Source organism: Rhinopithecus bieti, unplaced genomic scaffold (genome assembly GCF_001698545.2).
Source record: "Rhinopithecus bieti isolate Rb0 unplaced genomic scaffold, ASM169854v2 scaffold_56845, whole genome shotgun sequence".
In the NCBI taxonomy this organism is placed as follows: Eukaryota; Metazoa; Chordata; class Mammalia; order Primates; family Cercopithecidae; genus Rhinopithecus; species Rhinopithecus bieti.
The window spans coordinates 822613-846219 of NW_016823722.1; positions in this window are offsets into that span (position 1 = coordinate 822613).

The window sequence follows — 23607 nt, forward strand, 5'->3', positions numbered from 1 at the left end:
ACAGTGTGGCGATTCCTCAAGGATCTAGAACTAGAAATACCATTTGACCCAGCCATCCCACTACTGGGTATATACCCAAAGGATTATAAATCATGCTACTACAAAGACACATGCACACGTATGTTTATTGCGGCACTCTTCACAATAGCAAAGACTTGGAACCAACCCAAATGTCCATCAATGACAGACTGGATTAAGAAAATGTGGCACATATATACCATGGAATACTATGCAGCCATAAAAAAGGATGAGTTCATGTCCTTTGCAGGGACATGGATGCAGCTGGAAACCATCACTCTCAGCAAACTATCACAAGAACAGAAAACCAAACACCGCATGTTCTCACTCATAGCTGAGAATTGAACAATGAGAACACTTGGACACAGGAAGTGGAATATCACATACCGGGGCCTGTTGTGGGGTGGGGGAAAGGGGGAGGGATAGCATTAGGAGATATACCTAATATAAATGATGAGTTAATGGGTGCAGCACACCAACATGGCACATGTATACATATGTAACAAACCTGCACGTTGTGCACATGTACCCTAGAACTTAAAATATAATAATAAATAAATAAATAAATGACAAAAAACAAAGAAAATAACATTCTGAACAAAGGCATATTTACTTGAGGATGCCATCAGAGTTTAAACACTATAAATTCCTTTAATTATTTGGGAAGGCTTATGATACCAATTTTAGAATTAAAATATATAACTTCCAGTATAAAAGAAAAGAAAAAAATGGAATACAAATATAAAGAAGCATCAATGCATTATGGTAAAGGTAGGAGCAAGAAAAAAAGAATGTTATAAAATTAGGATCAGAGATACTAAAATGACTTTGAGATAAATCAGTTTATATCTTGTAATATACACCAGAATGCACAGGAAATATCATAAATGCTAAAAATTAAAAAGCTATTATTAAAACTCAATTTTGCCAATGGCTCTTGATTTTTGGGGAGAGTTTTTTGAAGTGTTTATTTATGGCACAAAATGTAAATTATGTTTTAAATGACAAGCAACAACAGAAAGTAACATTGATTCAATTTTGTTTGTGGAATAGGCACTCTACTCTCTGTTTAATTAAAACTCTAATCCTCACAACCACTGGACCAGCATTTCCATATCACAAATGAGATGACAAAGGCATAGAGCAACTGAGAACAGAGGAGTCACTGAAATGCAAAGTCTGACTCCAAAAGCTGTGTGAACCAACTCTGCTCTGCTGCCTCCATTTTTATTTTATGTGAATTGCTGAAAGTTCAAAGCCATCCCATACACACAGGCAAGGATGGTGGTGTTAGATCAGAAATTACCCTGCTTGATTGAATTCAGAAGCTCCACATAGGAAAGCAAACTTACAGAAACAAGCACACCAAGCAGCAGCATAAAATAAAATAAAATAAAATAAAATAAAATATAAAAATTGTGCACAAGCTGTGCCCCTCCTTGTGCCCAGAGCTGCATGATGTACAACAGATGTGTGAGTCACTCATGCACTACCCTGAGCATCAACATAAAGTGACATTTCTTTGTGTTTAAGGGTGGTTCCCTTTGGTCACTTACAGAAATCCATTTAGTCTCTCTCTCTTTCCTCCCTAGCCCTATTTTCAATAGCTCAGCCCCTGACATGTACAAGGAGATAGAAAACATTTGGATAACCAAACGATGATCCCATCCAGGTCACCAAGCCAGGGTGAACACAACACAGTCTAGGAAACATCTCCCTTAAAATTCTAGACCATATGCTGTCACACTTGCTTCTAGGTGATCATTATAGAAGGTGGGGTTGAAACAGTGCAGCTTAACCGAGTTCATTTTCAGAGCACCACAAGGTCTTGTTTTGATCTTGGGCAAGTCTGACAGGGTTCTACAAGTGGGAATATTGTTTTCAAAGATGAATGTGAATTTATCAATATGTTCTCACAAGCGTGTTTTCACAGGTAGTAGTTTAGATGGGGTGGGGCAAAAGGTTGAGGGTTCAGCAAATGGAAAGGAAACGAATAAACAATAGACCAGGAACATAATTTACAATTTTTTTTCAAGTCACTATTTGACATTCTTTGCTTTAGATGATATGAATAGAATGGTGATCCCATTGCAGAAGTGTTTTGTGTTTGGGGGATGGGGAGTTTTTTGTTTGTTTGTTTTTACCTCCCATGTAGATATAAAATTCAAACAGAACTGGGAGTTAGTGATGTAGAATAGTGGATCGCTTTTCCATGGACTTCTCTCTAGCCAGAGAAATGTCTCTGGTGCTGCGTGGTCCTGAACAACCCTTCTGTCTACATTATTTCCTTCCTCTGTTCTCTTGGTATTTCTCCAGGAAATATCACTGTTTCTGCCTGCTTCCTTCTGCCTCTTTCCTTATCGAATATGCTTAATTTGTGGTCCAAGTCTGCTTTCGCGGGCCACATTTTCCCCCAAAATCAGTCAAATTATTGCTTTCTTAAAAGAGCCTTCTGCTACAAAAAGAGCTCTTCCGAGCTGACCCTTGAGAGACAGACAGAAAAGGGTGGAAAAAACCCTGGGTGTCAAGAGTTCCGCAAATCAGGTTTTTAATATTAACTTGCCAAAAGCTATACCTACAATAATGGCTGATTTCTTTAATAATTTTTGCTGCATAAAATTTTAATGTAAATATTAAATAATTTTNTTTAATAATTTTTGCTGCATAAAAATTTTAATGTAAATATTAAATAATTTTCATATATATTTATATAATTAATATGGAATATAAATAACTAATATATAATTTAATAGAAATACATAATACTAACATAAATATAAGTTGCCACATATTGATCTGGTAGGCATGTGCTAAATCCATCATACACTTTATTTACTCTTCATATACATTCTATGCCCTTGCTTTCCACATTTAATGCATAGGGAAATTGAAGTTTAGAGACATGAATTTATCCTTGTTCATGCAGCTGCGAGATGGCAGAGACTAGATTCAAAATCAGACAGCGTAACTGAAGCATCAATGCTTTTACCAATGGGATGCAGGTCTTATGAGGTTGGAAGGTTTATAAGTGCTATATAAGTTTAAAGAGAAGAGGGAAGCAGAAAAAGATACATATATAAGTATATATAATTTATAGAGGTATATATAATTTATATCGGTATGTATAATTTTATATGTATATGTAATTTTATATGTATATAAAATTTTATATGTATATATAATTTATATATGTATATATATCATTTATATGTGTGTGTATGTATATATATTCTTTTTAACTGAGCACCTACTATGTTCCCAGCATTGCACAAGGGACTTCTGATATGATGATGTTATTGCATGGAATACCACAAGCCTGGGAGAAAGGAACTATTGTATTCACTTTTAATACATGAACAAACCAAGGTTGAGAAATGTTAAGAAACTTGACCATATTACATAGCTAAGAAATATTGAATATGGAAGTAGAAGTCAGTTCTATCTGATTCCAAAGCACAAACTTCACCACTTTCTTTTCTTTTATTTTCTTTTCTTTTTTCTTTCTTTCTTTTTTTTTTTTTTTTTTTTTGATACAATGTCTCACTCTGTCACCCAGGTTGGAGTGCAGTGGCGTGATCTCGACTCACTGCAATCTCTGCCTCCCGGGTTCAAGGGATTCCCGTGCCTCAGCCTCCCAAGTCGCTAAGATTACAGGTGGCCGCCACCAAGCCTGGCTAATTTTTGTATTTTTTTAGTAGAGATGGGGTTTCACCATGTTGGCCAAGCTAGTCTCAAACTCCTGACCTCAGGTGATCCACCTGCCTCAGCCTCCCGAACTGCTGAGATTACAGGTGTGAGTCACGGTGCCTGGCCGCAATCTTCACTTTCTAATCTGAGGTAGACTAGTATGGGGGACAGTCAGCCTCTGACATGGCCCCCAGTGATCCACATCTCCAAGTACTCATACCCTTGTTCAGTTTCCTCATTTTGAATGTGAGTTGGACCTAGTGACTTACTTCTAATGAACTGAATATGGAAAATGTTGTGGGATGTCACTGGAGGGTTAGCTTACGAAACAGACTATGACTTTTGTCTTGCTTTCCCCTCTCATGCTCTCTCTCTCCAAACCCTTGTTCTGCGGGGAAGCACGTTTCTGTGCTGTGAGTAGGCCTATGGAGGGGCTTACATAGCTGGGAACAGATGATGCCAGGTAACAGTAAAAGAGAATGTGAGATGGGCCAAGAGCCACATGAGTCAGTTTGCAAATGAATTTTCTTAGTTTTCAGGTAAGCGAGCTTGGAAGCAGATTATCCTCAAGCCAAGCCTTAAGAAATCTGTAGCCCCAGTCAACACCTGATCACTACCATATGAGATGTCCTGAAACAAACACCCAGCTTAGTTCTGCCTCAATTCCTGACCCAGAGAGCCTGAGATAATAGCTGTTTATTGAGTTAAGCCACTACAATTCAGATACAGCTAATTTCTTAGAGAGTAATAGATAGCTAATATATATGACGGGGCGGGGGGAGTGAAGGAAAGGGTTGGGGCGGCAATGCATTCTAGAAAGTGTTCATTCCTTCTACTGGACGCTCTGCATTAAATTCCTTCTGGTGCAAGTCTGGCTTTTAAAGACCAAAACACCCAATAATCAAATGAATAATTGAATATTTTGTATTCATTTGGGTTCTCTAGTATTTTATTAGAATTCTTACACCTCTGGAGGAATTAAAGCTTTGGGTCAGTCATTCTAATCAATTCTACAAAGCAGAATTTAGCCCCAGAGAATAGAAGTTCTGAATTTTGGAGAGGAGATGTCAAAGAGCAGCATGTTTAAAGTTAATAAATTGATCTGAACTTCTGCAAGATAGATTCTATGTTATGTAACTAAAACTTTGTATTTATTGAGTACGTTTACCTTAAATAATGTACTATTTGCTCAATACAGAGCCAGAAGTAAACTATTCAAATATTAAAATTATATTTGATTCACTATGCATTTATTTATTTTAATTTATGATTGTGTCACCGTCCTACTTTGCAAGTGAAATGTCTGTATGAGCCAGATCCCAAATCAGTCAGACTTCTCACAATATCGGACAAGTTTGCTACAAACTTCCAAGACAGTGGAAAATAATAAGCAACTTACTAAGAATGTTACTCAGGTGATATCAAGGAGACAGTTGAGATCCATTTGGAAAATATTCAGATAATTTGGCAGAGCACAGTGGCTCACACCTGTAATGACAACAGGAGTTCAAGACCAGCCTGGACAACAAGGCCAAACTCCATCTCTAAAAAATATACAAAATTTAGCTGGGCATGGTGGTGTATAGCCATGGCCCTGGTTATTTGGTAGTCTGTGGCTGCAGCGAGCCAAGATTGTGCCCCTGCTTTCCAGCCTGGGTGAAAGAGTGAAACCTAGTCTCAAACAAAAACAAAAAACCCTCAGATATTGATATGCTACAAGTTGGAGAGTTACTTTACAAAAAGGAATGCAAATCATGGTGCTTCTGCCAATATATCGAACCAGTGGACTGCCAAATCCAGGTCTCCTCAAGATTATTGGGCTGAAGCCTATAGCCACATAGAATACTAGGTAATAGCATCTAAGGACATTTAAATTTTTTTTAGTACATATATAAAGGATTGACAGACAATGAGATCAGCAGGCTTGACCTGTCTGAGATTGAACTGGAGATTGGGAAGAGGGGATGTTCCTTTAAGAGGTCTATTACCCTGGAAAACTATAAAGACTTGCCTGGAAGAACCATGAGTTGGGAAGTAGTGGTGCACACACTACATTTAAAATACTAGGTTAAGGTCTGCCTTAGAAAACTACAGAAATTCTAAGATGCAGATTATTTGGCAGCCCCAAACACTGTCAGTATCGCTTTCATTTATCTTTCCTGCCAACCTCCATTTCTCCTTTCAAATCAAAAGCTAAAGTAAGACACACATTTGGGGGAAAGTTGTCAAAATTCATTTTATGGAAATGTGCTACTCACGAGTATCCTTTGATCAGCAGCAGCATCTTTTGAAATTGAAATTGAATAGATTATATGGTGATCCGCTTCTTCCCTCCTTCTGAGTTAGGCCTGAAATAAATTGGAAATAAGGTGAAAATACAAACTTCTTTTTGGTTTGAACTTCCCTAAAACTAGTTTCACCCCATCTTTGAACAAGAAATGTGGCAAAGCTGCTGCCAAATGTGGCTTTAGAAATAATGGGCATGCTTAGCTAGAAGAGAGAAGTTGCATTTATAAACTGTTGCTATAAAATTTGTAATTAAACTAAAAACTTTCGGATGTTTTGGAAATGTGGATTCCAAGACTAAATCATGCCAAACTTCTAAAGGATTAGACAGCTATCTTTGGTTTTCGTATTTCCAACTCCAGCAGTCAGCAAATTTTTAGAAGCGTAAGTCAGACTATCTAAAGCAAAAAATAAAATAACTGAAATAGCTGCAAAAGGCTAGGAGGGTAGGCCTACCCTTTAACATAGCTAGGTCTAGGATTGAAACATTCTTATCAGACGCCTAGCTCAGATCCTCTTCTTTATCTCTCTCCCTCCATCTTTCTAATCCCCTTTTGATATTGTTGCCTTTGCTTTCATGCAAACTCTTCCCATCTTACAGAAGCTAATGCTCCAGAGTGATCTCATCACAGCTTCTGGTCTAGTAGAATGAGCAGCCTTCTTCCCGGTGGCTTCAGCAAGCACCAGGAGGTCTAGGCTCCCTGGATCACCTTGCCTGTACCTGAACCAAATCATGTAGGTGTGGGATTAGCACATCGCTGATGAGCCTGCCTTGATAGCATACCCACCCTGAAACTAAAGAGAGAATGATAAAGATGGTCACATCTGAATCACATTGACTGGGACTGGGGGCAGGTGGGTCACCAAAGAAAAACTGAAGAGATGTCCTAGAATGGGAAACAAAATCTGAGCAGGAAAGAAACAACAGATGTCCACTGCATTGCCCACCAACCCAAAATTCTATTAAGCAGTGTGCATTTTCAAAATATAAAGTGTATTTTAAACTCCTCACTAGATGTGAAAATATTGTGATGCCCTCTCTTTGATCAAAAGTGATGACAAACTAATTGGTAGACGTTCATCAGAGATGGCAAATTCCGTTCTAAGTGGAATGATTTTTATTGCCAACATACAAAGTGCCAAAAAGTGGACAAATCGCTTAAAACTGATTCCTAACACCCGTCTGATTGGCAGTGAAAAATAATTTGATCAAAATCTGTGATGTGCTTGAGAAACCATTCTGTGGAAGAAAAAAAGAAAAGTCAAATGAATTTTCTGAAACTGCATCCATGTGGCTAGAACACAGCCACGCTGTATCGTAAGCACATAAATTCCCCCCTTCCAGAGACCCTCTTTTGTAATCTCTAATGTTTGACTTCAGTACACCTGGGCCTGACAGCGCAGGAAAAATCCAGGTTTCCTTAAACTCAACAACAACCCACATCCTAAAACAGAACCTCCATGAAATGAGAAAATTGCTTTGAAACAGTCATTGTGGACAAAGCATTTGATTTATACGGGAGCATCTGAACTGAATAATTGGTTCAGTCTCTAAAATGAACACACAAAAAAAGGCCATTGGCAAAGGATGGTAACAAGTTCTGCCATGTCTTCTCGGTCATGTCTATAATTTAACACCCATCTGCAGAAACAATTACAACTGCAAATTAACAGATGGCCCTGTCCATGTATACAGAAAAGAGCGATTCAGACTGAAACACAACAGTTTCATACAATAATTGTGTGCAATAACATTGACTTCAGAAAAGTTAATATACATTATTTTTTCAGCTGTTTAAGTCCATCATATAGCATTAGTCAAACATGATTTATTGAGTGCCCGGTGGGCACCAGGCATTGAAGTCCTAGCAATTTAAGACAAAGACACTTGCTACCTGGGTTTGCATATCAGTAAGAGACACAGGATAAACCAGTAACCAAATAAACAACACGGTAACTTCAGATAGCAATAGCACCCTAAGGAAGGAAGCACAGGTTAGTGCGAAAGAGAGGCAGTGTGCCTGAATGTAGGTACTGGGGTGGAGGAAAATTACCTAATGTAGAACCCGTGAATAGGGACAGGCTTTTTGACGATGTGATTAGAATGAAAGGAAGGAGCAGAATCAGAGAAGTTTCAGGGGGAAATTATTTTAAGGAGAGGAGTGAGCAAGTGCCAAGATCTGGAAGGCACGTTGAAGGAAATAAATGCATGTTTATTTCTTTAATTACCTTTATTTTCAAATCAGAATAAACCATGTTAATAGATTTTCATTTTTTACATAAAGTTTTAAAAGGAGATTTGTCCTTTTCTTTGAAAATATGTAGGTCACATTTGCCAATCTTTAAATAGTTTCATTTTTGCATCAGAATGTACACTCCTGGTATATTTTAAATGTTCATACTAAAATATGATAATTATGTGAGTTAATATTTAATTAGCTTAATTGGCCATTCCACAATGTATATGTATTTTAAAACATGTTTCACACCATAAATACATATAATTTTTGTTTTTTAATTAAATCACTAAAGTAAACTTTGTGAGGTCACAGATTCTTTTCAACTGTTCTGTCAACTACTGTATTCCCAGATCTTAGTAATTCTCAGCACACAACAGGCATTCAAATACGTATTGATTGAACAGATTTCAAAGTATCAAATATTGCAAAGTGGTTAAGAAACTAAAACCTACTTTTGTGATGCGTGTGCAAGAGTGTTTTATTGACAAAGGAAGAAAAGAGAAAAAAAGAGCTGTAAGCTTTCTTTGGTTACATGTTGGGTTTTACACTTCATTTCTGATGCCAGCTTCAGTACTGAAGTAGATTAGAAATGAGCTGAAGAGCCCACACATGCAGTGTATAGAAATTCCCAGTGATAGAACTTTCCAGCCTTCCAGCACTCACTGCAAAATATCGCTTTTGTTTTGCAACTATTTTTTATTATTTGATATCCCAGAATGCACTTATTCAACAGATATTTGAGTGTCTTCTACGCACTGGAGCTTTCTAAGGTCTTATAATGTAACAGCTAACAAATAGTGGAAAAGAATCCCTAAACTCAAGGAATTTACATTTTGACATGAAAAAATGGAATTATTTGCAGATTGGCAAATGTGATCCACAGGTGTGCATAGGAAAAGGCAGAGCTGAGAGACAGGAAGTCAGGACAGATGCTACCTATCTATACTGACTTTCAGGTGCCCTGGCTACCCCATGAATGTCCCCCTAGTGTCCCTGAAATTCATCCTTTAGACTGAGCAAGGGAGAAGTAATTCTCACTATGCCTCTCCCTTTATTACCCGGGATTATTTCACCATTCAGAAGAATGTGCAGACACAATTGACACGCTTAAGTCGGGTTCTCTAAAGATCTGTGGGGAGGTGATCTATTAAATGTGTCCCTGGAAAAAACTGATAGTGAGGAAGCTGAACTGGGAATAGAAGGAGCGGGCAAATGGGCAATATCAAGTAAAGTCCCATGGAAAGTAGCTTCAGCTTAGTCCTGCAGATCACATCTGAGTCGCTCTAATGGGGATAGGGCAGACTGACCTCTGCACCATCAGGCAGAGTATTTACAGCATCTCCTACGGCAGTGGTTCTCAAGGCACCAACAGAATTAGCATAAGCAGGGGACTTGTTAAAATGCAAATTCTTAGGAGTCAGTCCCACATCTACAGAATCAGAAATGTTGAGGATGGGATGCAGCCACAGTATGGAAACCAGCCCTTCAGGTGACTGTGATGAATGCTCAAGTTGAAAAGTGCCTGTTTTGCATGCATTGGGTATTTCTTGCTCGTCTTCATCATGATGGGGGTCAAATAGAGTGATGTCCAATTGCAGCTGAGCAATATATGTCCCCACCCACACCTGCCCCAGCTTCCCAGTGTTCAGGCAAACTCCCCAAGTCAACCTGGTCCCTAATTTAACACCTTTGCCACCTGGGTGTTTCTGATGCAAAGTGCAATCTGCGAATCATAAGGACTCCCTTGTCCCTGCAATTAAACAGCATCTCCTTGAGTACTGACCCATTTTCCAAGCCCATTATACTAAAATACTGTCTGAATGCTATGCCAGGAATTAGAATAATGATTCTTTAGAATATAATGAATATAACCTGTATCCCCTTCCTGAAGTGCTTAGTCATTCCATAAGCAACTCTAGATGTTGGAGTTTAAAATATATTGTCATTTACAAATACAGGAAGTCTTCATTTCCTTAAGATGTCTGACATCCACAGATATTTTTACATTGTAATGAAAATCAAATTGTGAAGCAGTAAAACATAGGAAATCATTGTATGGATTCATCCTCAATCTGAGCTTGAATCATGCCTCCTATCTACCAGCTGTGGACTTTGGGTTAGTTACTTAACCTCTCAAGACTGCATGTTTCTCATTTCAGAGAAAAATTAGGCCTACCACATAGGACTGTTAGGAAAATTATGAGAGGTGATATTTATAAATCCTGATACCTAGATCACAGTAAATATCCCAAACCTATTGGTTGTCATTATTATCATAATATTGCCATTGCCAGGTAAATTATAGTATCTTCACTTGAGTAAAATGTATTAATATTTGCCACTGGAAGTTGACAACATGGGTATTCTGAATCTGTTAACCGTTATCACTATGATACTTTTCTTAGAAAGCATTTTCTGTCCTTTCTGACAACATGGTGTATAAGAAAAGAGAAAAAAATCGCAGCAGGTCAATTTCTAAGTAATTACTTTGGATCATTTCTTCCAATGATCTGTGCTAATTTTATTAGGCTGTGCATCACAAAGTTTTACAATTTAGAAAATAATGTCTCCTCCAAACTCTTCTTAGGAAAAGAAACCAGAAGAGGATCATCTGCCCTTGGTGGAGTCAGGGAGCAGCCTTTGTGGATAACAGGGGCCATTCCTAATATCTAATTCCAAATGGGGTTAAGACCTTCTCCCTAGCCCATAGTTGTTAGATTCCTCAGGGAGGCAAACAAGGGATAAACTGTGCATGCCACATTTGTTAACACTGGAAAGACCTTTGAGTTTTATCCAGATGTCAGATGTGGTGAGAGAGAGAGAGAGAGAGGGAGAGAAAGAGAGAGAGAGAGAGAGAAGCTCATTTTGATTTTTGCCTAACGGAGACAATGGGAAACCAGGACTGAGTCTTGAGTGACTTCCTTGTATGAGCTTACATTACGTTATGATCCCTGTGGCTTTTTTCCATTAATGGGTTTGGTATTACCCAGCTTTTGATCTATGCTGGACTTCTGACTGTTTTTCCAAATAACAAACCTTCCCAGTTTTATTACTGTCCAGACTATCCATAATGCATTTAACATCATTTCCCCATCCACACCTCTACCCATATTATAGTTTCATAGAGAAGTGATTTTCTGTCTCTAAAAATAAGGCTCCATACTTAGAATTACATTTTTCAGATGACAGTAATCCAGTAATCACTTCTAGGAACCCAGATTTGTAGGGCAACATAATATCATAATTATTATATAGTTAGATAGGGGGATGATGAGAAGGAATGCAAATTTCATCATTTCTGATAGCTCAGTTCCAATACAAGTTGACATAAATTAAAGGTGAGTCTGAAAGGAAAGCAATTTGGGTCTTTTATCTCAGATCAAGTTCTCCCCTGATAGAAAAAAAAATTACCTAAAAGCTTCAAAATTAAGAAAATGTTATATTTATAGTATATGGCCGCAAGTTCCTATTCCCCTCCCGCATTTCACTTTAAAAATAACCAGACAAATGCATTGTTTTGTATTAACTAAAATGACCATCCAAAGAAGCAGTTCATTTCTCTCTCTTTTTCTCCCCATATCCCCTCTATTTTAGTTACGGCTAGGTATATTTATCATAAAGGATGTTTTCACTTTATCTCCTGGAGGATGAAAAAAGGAAAGTGTATTTTTCTTCATTTATTATAACTTGTCCCTATCCTTTTTTAATTTTATTTTTTTTTTTTTTTTTCCACTCACAACAGACAGCAAACTTTCTTTGCGCTGAAAGATGTAGGAAGCCAAATTGCCCTTGGAGTATGGTATCTGTTAATTGTAAGGAGAGATCTACTCATCAGTTAGAGCACATGCATCGAGATTAAAAGTTTCACTCTAAGAAAACCCTTCTATCTAAATTCCTGAGAAAGAGAGAAGAGAGAGAGTGACAGCAAGAGGGATAGAAAAAGAGAAACTGTCAAAGCATAAAATGTATTTGACTAAAATATAATGCAATGTTTTATGTGACCGTAAAATTATATCCTGGGCTGCTTCCCTAAGGACAGTTCACTTAGAAATAGTGCTGAAAAGTCAGTCACTAGGAAAAATATTTCCATCTTTATTTGAATGATTAGCACCTTGTTCTTTTTTGTTGCCAAATTGGAAATAAAACCAGTTTCCTTGGTTTGCATAAGGTACGAAGGAGGAGAAATGTGATTTTATGCGCTGTATCCTGCTGACACTAGTTGTGTCTCTGATGTCAAACCAGCTCCCTCCACTGGGCTAAAAATGACCAAAATCACTGGCATGGTAGGTTTTCTATCTGCAATGTTTCTGACGTGCTCCGACCTGGTTAGTCTCAGGGCTAACAGTGTTATCGGCCTCTGGTGTGTGTATTTGGGCAACAAAATGCATTTGACAGTCCAGAAGCAAGCACATTTCCATGCAAGGCAGTGTACAGGAGACAATGCATCTTTCATTCTTTCAACATCTGGGTTGGTTCATGTTATGGATAAATATAAGCATACACAGAAAAACTGGAAAATGGATTTAAAATCAAGATATAAGAATGTACTGATTAGAAAAAAATAGAAAAGCTAGGCACAGGAACGAAAATAGTAGATGAGATGTTGGCTTTGAAACATTCAGTCTCTATATGTGATTATGTTTACATCATAAGATTGTTGCCCCAGCCTAAATTATGCATTATTTGAGTAAGCTGCTGATATAAAAATGGGAGAGAATTGAATGATTAGGGGTGGTTCCCCCATACTGTTCGCATGGTAGTGAGTAAGTCTCACAAGATCTGATGGCTTTAGAAACTCCTTTTGCTTGGTTCTCATTTCTTCTCTTACCTGCCACTATGTAAGACCTGCCTTTTGCCTTCTGCCATGATTTTGAGGCCTCCCCAGCCACGTGAAATTGTGAGTCCACTAAACCTCTTTTTCTTTATAAATAACCAAGACTCGGGTATGTCTTTATAAGCAGCATGAAAATGGACCAATACATGTAGTCTCAGATCCTAGAAACTTGGCAAACCCTGTTTGAAGGTGGGAGTGAAGATGTTGGGTAACTTGACTTTCCCTGTAATTCCAGCACAAGTCTGGAGACTAGTGTCATTGGATCAGAAGCATCATACGTTCCCTTGAACCAATTACTGTGACTCTGACTGTCCAAGACTTCCTCCCACGACCCTGCCCAGAAGTAGGGGCTGATCACTCCCCTACACGCAATGGACAAAGGGTGAGAAAGGGAAACACCCTCCAAGGAAAACTGAACTGCTGTGATCGGAAGAAAGGAGATAAATGCTGGTCAGGGCTCCACTACAAAATGGCTGCTGGAATAAAGAAGAAAGCTCTGAACAGGTCAAAAGGCACAACTTAGTGGTGAGTAGAAATCAGAACATCTGAGGTAGAAAGAATAACAAATGCAAACGCTGGGGTCAGAAATGAGCAGTCTATATGCAGGAGGTGAACAGAACAGCTTGAAGTGGCCTGTTTGGGAAAATAATGAGGAATTAGGTTGATTCGTTGTGGGGCAAGAGAAAAACTAATTAGCATCAAGACATAAAAGTGAGGTTAAGGAATCTGGATTTAACACAATTAGCTATAAAGAGTATCTACGTATTTTAGCAATGGATTTAGGCAACAGAGAGAGGCAGGGCTGAAAACTGAACTTGTTTTTAAGAGAGTCCCTAGCAGTGAGGAAACTCCTGCAGTGAAGCTTGTATGAGCAGACGATGGATGAAGACATGTTAAAATGATGGCAGGGGAACAAACAACGAAGAAAGAGGAGGCTGTGTTAGTCCAGAAGTCATGGAGGCGAGCTGGCTGGATTTGAGGCTGAGATTTATCTAAAGTGGAACCTGGAACCTACTCTCCACATCACTGTCATCCTCTCCTCTCTCTACACTTCAGCCTGAAATTCTGCTGAGCTGCCTAAGACCCTTTGTGTAGTGGTCCGAACACACACAAAAGAGAAGTTTCACTTCAGCTAAGGCTGAGAATGACAGTTTTATTTCTCTTTTCTTTCTTTATTATTATTTTTTGAGATGGAGTCTTCTTCTGTCAGCCAGGCTGGAGTGCAGTGGCATTATCTTGCCTCACTGCAACCTCCGTCTCCCGGGTTCAAACGATTCTCCTGCCTTGGCCTCCCAAGGAGCTGGGATTACAGGCTCCCGCCATCACACCAAACTAATTTTTGTATTTTTAGTAGAGACAGGGTTTCACCATGTTGGCCAGGCTGGTCTCGAACTCCTGACCTCAAGTCATCAGCCTGCCTCAGCCTCCCAAATTTCTGGGATTACAGGCATGAACCACCATGCCTGGTTGTGAATGACATTTTCATTCTCTTCTATTCACCATCATTCTCTCCATCAATTTGTGGAATTTGCTGGGTAATGTTTTATTGTCATCATTTAAGAAGGGAGGAAACAGTATGCATCTATTCCCCTTATGAAGCTCTTAAAATTATGGTTCTAAAATTCTTTTGAGACTTTTCATTGGCTTTCTCATATTTTTAAAGTGTTTAAATGTTTTAGACAGCTAAGTAGCAATAGAAATGTAGTTAGACTCTATTTGAATCAAGGTAGGAATAGCAAGCTTTAAAAATATTGTATTGGGATTAATTTCAATGCTTTGCCTAAATTACAGAAATGTGTTTTCCAAGGTGTGTTCTGCAAAACACCACCTCCAAAATATGTAAATACATATTTTATGATCATAGAGCTCTGTGGTTCAGTACTACATTCATTCAAACTTTAAACATTTCTCTAGGATGCAAAAATTTATATTCATTATGAATATCCAAGTGAGGGCATGGTTTGTAGAGTTTTTTTATATGTATTGCTCCCCAGGATCCTAGTCTTCCATAGAGCATCTAATGTAACTGGTGTTTCCACAGAATATGCCTTCAAAAAATGCTTTTCTAGAATATTGTCCCTCCTATGTATAAAAATTATACAGAATGTGAAAATTCATAAAATACTATTTTATCAAGAATCTTTGGGCAAATAAGACTAAGAGGAAAATCTCACACTAGTCTAAGATTACATTTTTTTAATGTTCTAATGAAGTAGTGGTTACATTTTCACTCTTTAATGAAGTCATTCCTAGAATAGTTAGATATATGGCAAATGTCTAGGCAAACTAGAGTTTTAATGTTAGAATCCAATGGCATTAATCTTAAAATGATCATGACTGTAAAGCAGCAGTCAAATTACAGTCCTGTCCAACGTGCCAAAAAGAGTTACTAGACCTTAGGGCAGTGTCATAGACTCTATGCCAGCTGAATATACAGCAAATGAGACTTGATAAAAAACTAAAGACATTTCACATGTGCAAAATTATTTTAATACAAAATCAGAAATTATTTTTGGTGAAATGAAAGCAAAGCAATGCTTTTTCACCCATTTCAAATTATTTTACACTATTCCCTTCCTTATATGGGTGTGTGTAGAGAATTGGACAAATGGTGATTTGGAGATGGAATGCAAATGACTAGTCTGCTTCAGATAATGTGACAAGTTCCTCTTGGCTCCTTCTCCCCTATGACTCAAAAAATTGTTGTGGTTTTTTCTCTAAGAGAAAAATAGAGTTCCACCAAGGATTAGTTTGTAAGTCAACACTCACAAGGATTGAAGAGTGGTTGTCTATTGTGTATCCTCATTATCACATTGTTTTTTAAAATCTTATTCTCAAAACCATAAGTCAAAGAATCAATGGTAGAACCTCTGACGCCATTTCATAATGGGAAAGCAGAAAATGTCTTTTTCTATTTGTAGAAATACAGTGATTTACTGTGTTTGCAGTTTTATATGGATTAGGTTGAAAACATCCATGTGATCTTTTGGGAATGAAGCTCTTCCTTCTGAAAATGGGTTTCTTTTCAACGTAATTGTCTGAGTTGGAGGGTGAAGAACAGAAGCTTGAGAAAGTAGGCAAGGGTTAAAGCAAAGTCAATGGGCAGAACCAGACATGAAAATGAGAACTGGGTGTAGAGGTGAGCAAGGGTTAGAATGCTCTAGGAATCAAAAGTCATACTGACACTCTCTAAAACATCTTATTGAATATGAAATATGCATAAAGTTTAGACTTCAACCTTTGAATAAGCAAGAGAATATGCTAGAATAAATAATTGTCTTATCAGCTCCCCTACAAACCCTGTAATATTCTGGTTCAGTGTTTCAGTGTTTTCACAGTATTTATGTTTACTGAAAGTTTTTTAAAAAAAAGAGTCTTAGGATACTATGAGTTAGATTTCAAGTTAGATCTGTGTTCCTCTACAAGCATGCAAAGTTAAGCACAGATGTTATTCAAGAATTGAGGGGAGGCCCAGGAAGGCAGATCACCTGAGGTCAGGAGCTCGAGACCAGTATGGCCAACATGGTGAAACTCCATCTCTACTAGAAATACAAAAATCACCCACAGGTGATGCATGCCTGTAGTCCCAGCTACTTGGGAGGCTGAGGCACGAGAATCCCTTGAACCTGGGAGGCAGAGGTTGCAGTGAGTCAAAATTGCGCCATTGCGCTCCAGTCTGGGTGACGAGAGTGAAACTCTCTCTCAGGCAAAAAAAGAAAGAAAGAAAGAAAAGAATTAAAAGAGCATAGCAGCCTGCATGCTCTCTTACAGATCATATTGATGAATAAAACACAGGTTGATATATTATATTGTGGCAACCATAACTAGTTGCCAATCTGATAGTCATTTTTATCTTTCTTTCACTAATAATAGATTCCCAGTCTTGCTTAGGCAAATATTGTATTGATGAACAAAAGAAAATTATTTCCTAATCCCTCCTTGAGGTGTCAAAGCACCACAGTTCCGTCCAGTTAAATAAGCAGATGCCCCTATGACAACGTCCCTTCCCAAATAAAGAAGCGTATCCCATTTTAACCTGTTTACTTCTCTCATCCAGGGTCATGGAAGATCAGTACATACTGACATCTACTGATAGTACATATCAGTACATACCGATGTCTAGTATCAGATTGATTCTGTGGCTAGAAACAAAAAATGTAAGGTGATTTTTGAACACATTTCTGTACCAAGAAGTAAGAAAGTATTCAAAAACTGATGAGAACACGCCAAAAGCACATAAGAACGAGTTTGATGTCAAATCTGGAAAATTTTGAGCACAGCAATGAGTACTGGCAGAAACTGACTGAAATATACTAAGCAAAAATGAACCCATATACCTACACTAATACACACACATACATATGTACTTTCATGAAGGAGGAAAGGAGGTGTTTTTTGGCAGTTTTGTTTATTTGTTTTCCAGTAGAATACTCACCCTGCTAATACATATGTTAGTAAAGAAAGAGTTAGAAATAAACCATTTTGCAAAGACCATAACAATAACCGATTCAAGCAAAAATCAGCATTGGAGGTCAAACTCTGCTGTGGAGAGGATATTTATATGAGTTGAAGGATCTCCCATAGATTACTTAGTAATTACAATAAGGTATGAGAAGTAACTTTACAGTATAGAAATCTGGCAGGCACCATCTGAAACAGGTGAACAAAAGTAACCTACTCAACAAGGGCTCGTCGCATGCTTCCTGATGTAATATATTGAGGAAGACAAAACTTCACTTATACCATATATCTGCTAAAAATGCACCACCTAAATCCAATCACAAAAAAGAATCAGAAAAATCAAAATTAAGGGAATTCTACAAAACAACTATCCTATAGTCCTCAACCTTCTATAAACAACAACAACAAAATGTTGAGAACTGTTTATTAATGAAAGGAAACTACGTGGACAATACAGCTAAAGGAGCTACATGACCACGGATTGGATGCCAGAACCGGAAAAAAAGTATTGCTCATAAAGGACATTATTGAGACATTATCTCGAACATTTAAATATGAAGTGTGAGTTAGATAATAGAATCCAAACAATGTTAAAGTTCTGAATTTGGTAAATGTACTGTGATTTACGTAAGAGAATGTCATTTTATTTAGCAGATACAAGTTGACCATGTAGTTTGGAAGAATCATGATGTCTGCAAATTACTTCCAAATGGTTCATAAAAGAGCAAGAGACAGAGCAAGAGAGAGAGCACACGAGCAAAAATTAACAATTGGTAAATATAGGCGAAGAATAATGTATGTGGTATTTATTACGTTACTTATTTTTTAAATAAACTTGAGACAAATTTTAATGAACAAGATATTAAGAGGCATATTATGGGTTTAACTGCCTTTTATTATAAATGGAAAAAGAATTTTAAATGAATAGATTACCTAAAGAGAACAAGGAAAGGTAATAAAATAATCACTGATTACTGCATTAGAAAATAAATGATATATAAATTTAAAGGGTGATTTCAAAAAACTAAGTGTTTTTTGACATGAAAAGGGAATTAAGGAATTGAAGGAACTTAAATTTGATGTAAAATTAAATATGTGGGAGCTCTTAAATGTTATGGAAAATATCCAACTCTCTGCTAACAAATTTGAACATAGTGGTTTCACTCATAAGATAATATAAATTACAAAATTCACATTTTTGTGATATAACAATTTATATTATGATGTAAATTATAATGTACTATATATAGACAAATATACAAATATGCAGGATAATATAAATTACAAAAGAACATTGATCTCCATTATAGGGGGTATTCCAGAAATGTTTGAACAATATTTATTCAGTCAAATATAAACATACTCCCTATATGAAACCTGACAAAAATGAAATAAGAAAAGCACAGACCCAACTCGTCTGTAAATACATTTAAAATCCTAATAAATCCTTGGCAAATTATATTTAGTAGTATTTTAGACAATAATAAATCATAACCAGATAGGACTACATTGAGGAGTCATGAGTGGTTTAGGATTAAAATAAATTTAATTTTACATAAATTATATCTCAATAAATTTAACAATTTTAAGGTCTGATATACTCTAATATTTGAAAATATATAATCCTGTCAGATATGTATATATAAAAATTATATATTATATAACACATATAGACAAATAGACTGCAAGGAAATATAAATAAACGTTTGGTGATAGATTTATGAGTGATGTTTAGTTTTCTTAGTGCTTTTTTGTAATTTTCAAATCATCTACCAACAAGACAAGACAGCATCATAATACCATGGAGAAAAATGTTCAGATCCTTTTCAGATCATCAATAGGAATTAAATGATAAAAGAAGTATGGTTTAGAAAAGCAAGCCCACAGTTTTTACCAATTTTGTTTTGAGGGTGTTTTGGCATATAAGCCTCTTTGTGAATTTGCCTCAAGGCCAGAAAATGCTACCTGATCATTGACAGCATCAAAACCATAAAATGAAGTGGCCATCTCGAAACCGCCACAAATCTCATCTCACACATTTTCTTTATTGAGTTACATTTGTTGCTTCATACGATCTTCTAATGACAGTTAATCACAAGTTGATTCAAGTAGAAAAATAACATCAGTGATTATTTTCCCCAAAAGCTTCCCAATTATTTGTATAATGGTTAACAACTTATACTCTGATATCTCAAATTAAATTTTCTGCTTTTTACAAAGCACATTTTCTTAATGAATTTGGGGTTACATTATTCTGTCTGAAACAAGTCCTATAAAATTTGACAATTTGAATTGAATAAATCTTGTCTTGTCATAAAATTGATATCCCCTTCATTTAAATTTATAGATTTGGTATCAGACATCAATTCTGATAGGTAATTAAGAGGAAAACTGATGTTGTTCTCATTGAGATCCATATTTTATTGACTGAGTTAGTGTTATGGATACATGGCTATTGAAATCTCTTTAGAGCATATATCTATTATATATTAGCCACATCGAACTTATTTTTATAGAGAAAAGAAGTAACATTTAATATTACAAAATTATTTATAAAATATTTCTGATTTATGGATATGAAGAGCTTGTTTGGAAATTTACTGAATTGGAATTAATTAGCATTCTGATTCCATTCCTAATGTGCTGCTGCTCTTTTGTTTGAAAATAAATGAAGAGAAGAGAAACTGAGCTTTTAAGACTGAATGATCTATTGACAGTCTAATTAATGTGCTGGGCCATTTCATTAGCATTCAGATGTTTTGTGCAGACTGACAAAGCTCTCGTGATTGCATGATCTACTGGAGGATTGACAATTTAGATGACCACCCTTACAAAGAGGCCAGGGCATTGTCTGAAGGTCCAAGACTTTAAAGATCCTAGGGAATTATAGCTCCTGGGTGCTGAGCGGCTGCCATCCAAGGCAGGTGTCAGTCACCTGAGAGTCATCCTGAGGACAGATTGTGGCCTTTCTTAAAGCAAATTAAGAACCATTGTTGGTAATCTGTGGTGAAAAACTGAAAGGAGTTCTAGTTAATGCCTTCTTATAAGGATAATCTGGAAATGGCTGGACTCATGTCACACACAATTAGATATTATCCATAGGAAACACACAGAGTAGAAGCCAGGTGGCAGCCCCTACACAGTCTGCCCCGCTGTGACTTACTACTTGACAACAGCTGAGACAACTCCCCAGCCCTCGCCTTCACCCTGTGCAGACACAGCAAATTCACAAGATGTGATTCCAGTTTACCTTCTACTTCATTCTCTCTTCTAATGTTTCCTCCTCCCCCACCTTCATGATAGTTAATATTGCTTAAATATGTCATCTAATAGGATGTCTTCCAATGATTCTATATCCAATCTATTGATTTTCATCCTGCAATAATATTTAGCCAAGCATTACTATGTCCCAAGCACCAAAGTCACAATTGTCAGCAAATCAGTAAGCAGTACCAAAGTAATCACAAAGTATCTTATGAGCAAAAAGGAAAACAAATGGGTTGTTATGCAGAGGATAACAGCTTGAACCTTTATATAGGCTCTCTTCCCTGAAGGGTTGACATTTTAACCTAAGATTTAGGATGACAGGAAGCTCACCAAACAAAGATCCAGGGGAGGTCTTCCTTTAAGAGTGAACAAAAGGAAAAGGGGCCATGGGACAGCAGAGAGCTTAATGTGCTCAAGGAAGTGGCAGAAAGCCAGTGAGAGCCAATGTGTTTAACAAGCAGCAAAGGGCTGTAAGATGAGGCTGCAGAGGAGCCCCACCAGCTCCTGCAGAGATTTGTCAGCCACAAGAAGGTGTTAGGGTATCATTCTGCGCACCATGGTTTTATTCAGGGAAGTTATTTATATATTTAATATTTGTATATTTTCTTGTAAAATATAATGCATAGATATTTATATACAAATATACATAAATATCTAACGCATTTATATACTATCTACGGAAAGATAAATGGAGCATCCAGGTACAGAATAATTATTATAAAGCATGCATTATAAAAACAAATGCAAGGCAAGAAAGAGAACCCTGCTCGCACCCCGGAAACTCCTTGCCTGCTTCATCACACTCAAAACTACCTTCCCCTACTCTGGGATTTTGGCCACCATACCAAAAGACAGACGCCTGAATGCCATAATCCCAAATGTTGGAATCCCAAAAGATGAAAATCTCTATGGTCTAAAATCTCAAAAATCACCATCCCAAAAGATCAAAATCCTAAAACTATAATTCTGGAAAAAACAATTTTAGAGACTCTGCCTCAAAAAAAAAAAAAAAAAAAAAAATTCTCTAAACATTGATTTACATGTTTTAAGGGAGGAATTGTTTGAGAAACATAAAAATATGACAGGACACTCCACAGGCCACTTTACACAATAGAATAGGCAATAACAACATATATAGTTTTCCAAGCACAAACACTCAGATACACTAATGACAGTTGCCCACGTATAACAGTTATGAATAGGTGAACCATATTCATAAACAGGTCATGGAGGGAGGCTAGGTGCGGTGGCTCATACCTGCAATCTCAGTAGTTTGGAAGGTCAAGGCAGGCAGATTACCTAAGCCAGGAGTTCAAGACCAGCCTCGCCAACATGGCAAACCTCACCTCTACTAATAATACAAAAATTAGCCAGGTGCAGTGGTATGTGTCTGTAATCCCAGCTACTTGGGAGGCTGAGGCAGGAGAATCGCTTGAATCCAGGAGGTGGAGGCTGCAGTGAGTCAGGATTGCACCACTGCACTCCAGCCTGGGCAACAGAGTGAGATTTCATCTCCAAAGGAAAAAAAAATGGCATGAAGGACAACCTAAGTATTTTGAGGGGATCCATCAACAACTGTGACGGGTCCCCACGGCACAGGCAATTGATCACCTAAAGAGCTGAGATCTTAAAAAATTTTATCTTTCACAAATGTGAATGTACAAAAAGAAGATGTCTTCATTTATTGGGAAAGTTCTAACATTTTTACGTTGAGAACCGAACCCAGAGTGGTGTGACTCTCAGTCCAAGGTATAAGTCCAAAGACTGGCAAGTCTGGCATTATACTGTCCAAGGCAGCAGAAGAAAATTGGCCCCAGCTCTCAGAGACCAAGTTACTTTCTGTGTTTGTTAATTTTAGGGCCCCTACCAGTGGGATGGTGCCCACGAACACTGAGGGCAGATCTTCCCCACCTAGTCCACTCACACACTAGTATCAGGAAACACTGTCTCACACACACCCCAAATAATGCCTTACCAGATTTCTAGGTAGTCCTTAATGCACGTGAGGGTACACCTAAAATTAAGTCCACATGTACATGTTAACTGTTGCTGTTGCATACACTCACTCTTTGTTATTATGATTATGATTATGATTATTTTGAGACAAAGTCTCACTGTGTCACCCAGGCTGGAGTGCAGTGGTACAATCTCAGCTCACCGCAACCTCCACCTCCCAGGTTGAAGTGATTCTCCTCCCTCAGCCTCCTGAATAGCTGGGATTATAGATATGAGCCACCATGCCAGCTAGGTTCTGTATTTTTAATAGAGATGCAGTCTCACCATATTGGCCAGGCTGGTCTGAAACTCCTGACCTCAGGTAATCCACCCATCTTGACCTCCCAAAGTGCTGGGATTACAGGTGTAAGTCCACTCATTCTTGTCGGTAAGCCTCTGGAAATAGAACCACTGCATATCTTTAAGAGGCAATGCCTCTTCAAAGTGGTATTGCCAATTAAAATTTACTCTCCCAGTATCTGAGATCTTATTGTCCATAGCCTCACCATCAACTGGTATTGCCATTCTTTTAAATTTCAGCACTTTTAGCAAGTTAATTTTATTTCTTAAAATGTTATTATAGATGTTGTGCAATGAAACAAAGTAAAAGAGGTATGAGAGAGAGGTTCTAAGGATGGAATTAACTTTCAATAAATTGGATATAAAAAATCTTTAAAAAGGGAAATGCCAAAAAATGGCTTCCATATTTCTAGTTTTAAATAATGGATGATGATAATGCAATTTCTAAGATAGAGGGATTGGAACTGAACAGAGTTGAAATTGGGGGGATCATCTAATTTGTTTTGATGTTTCATGGGT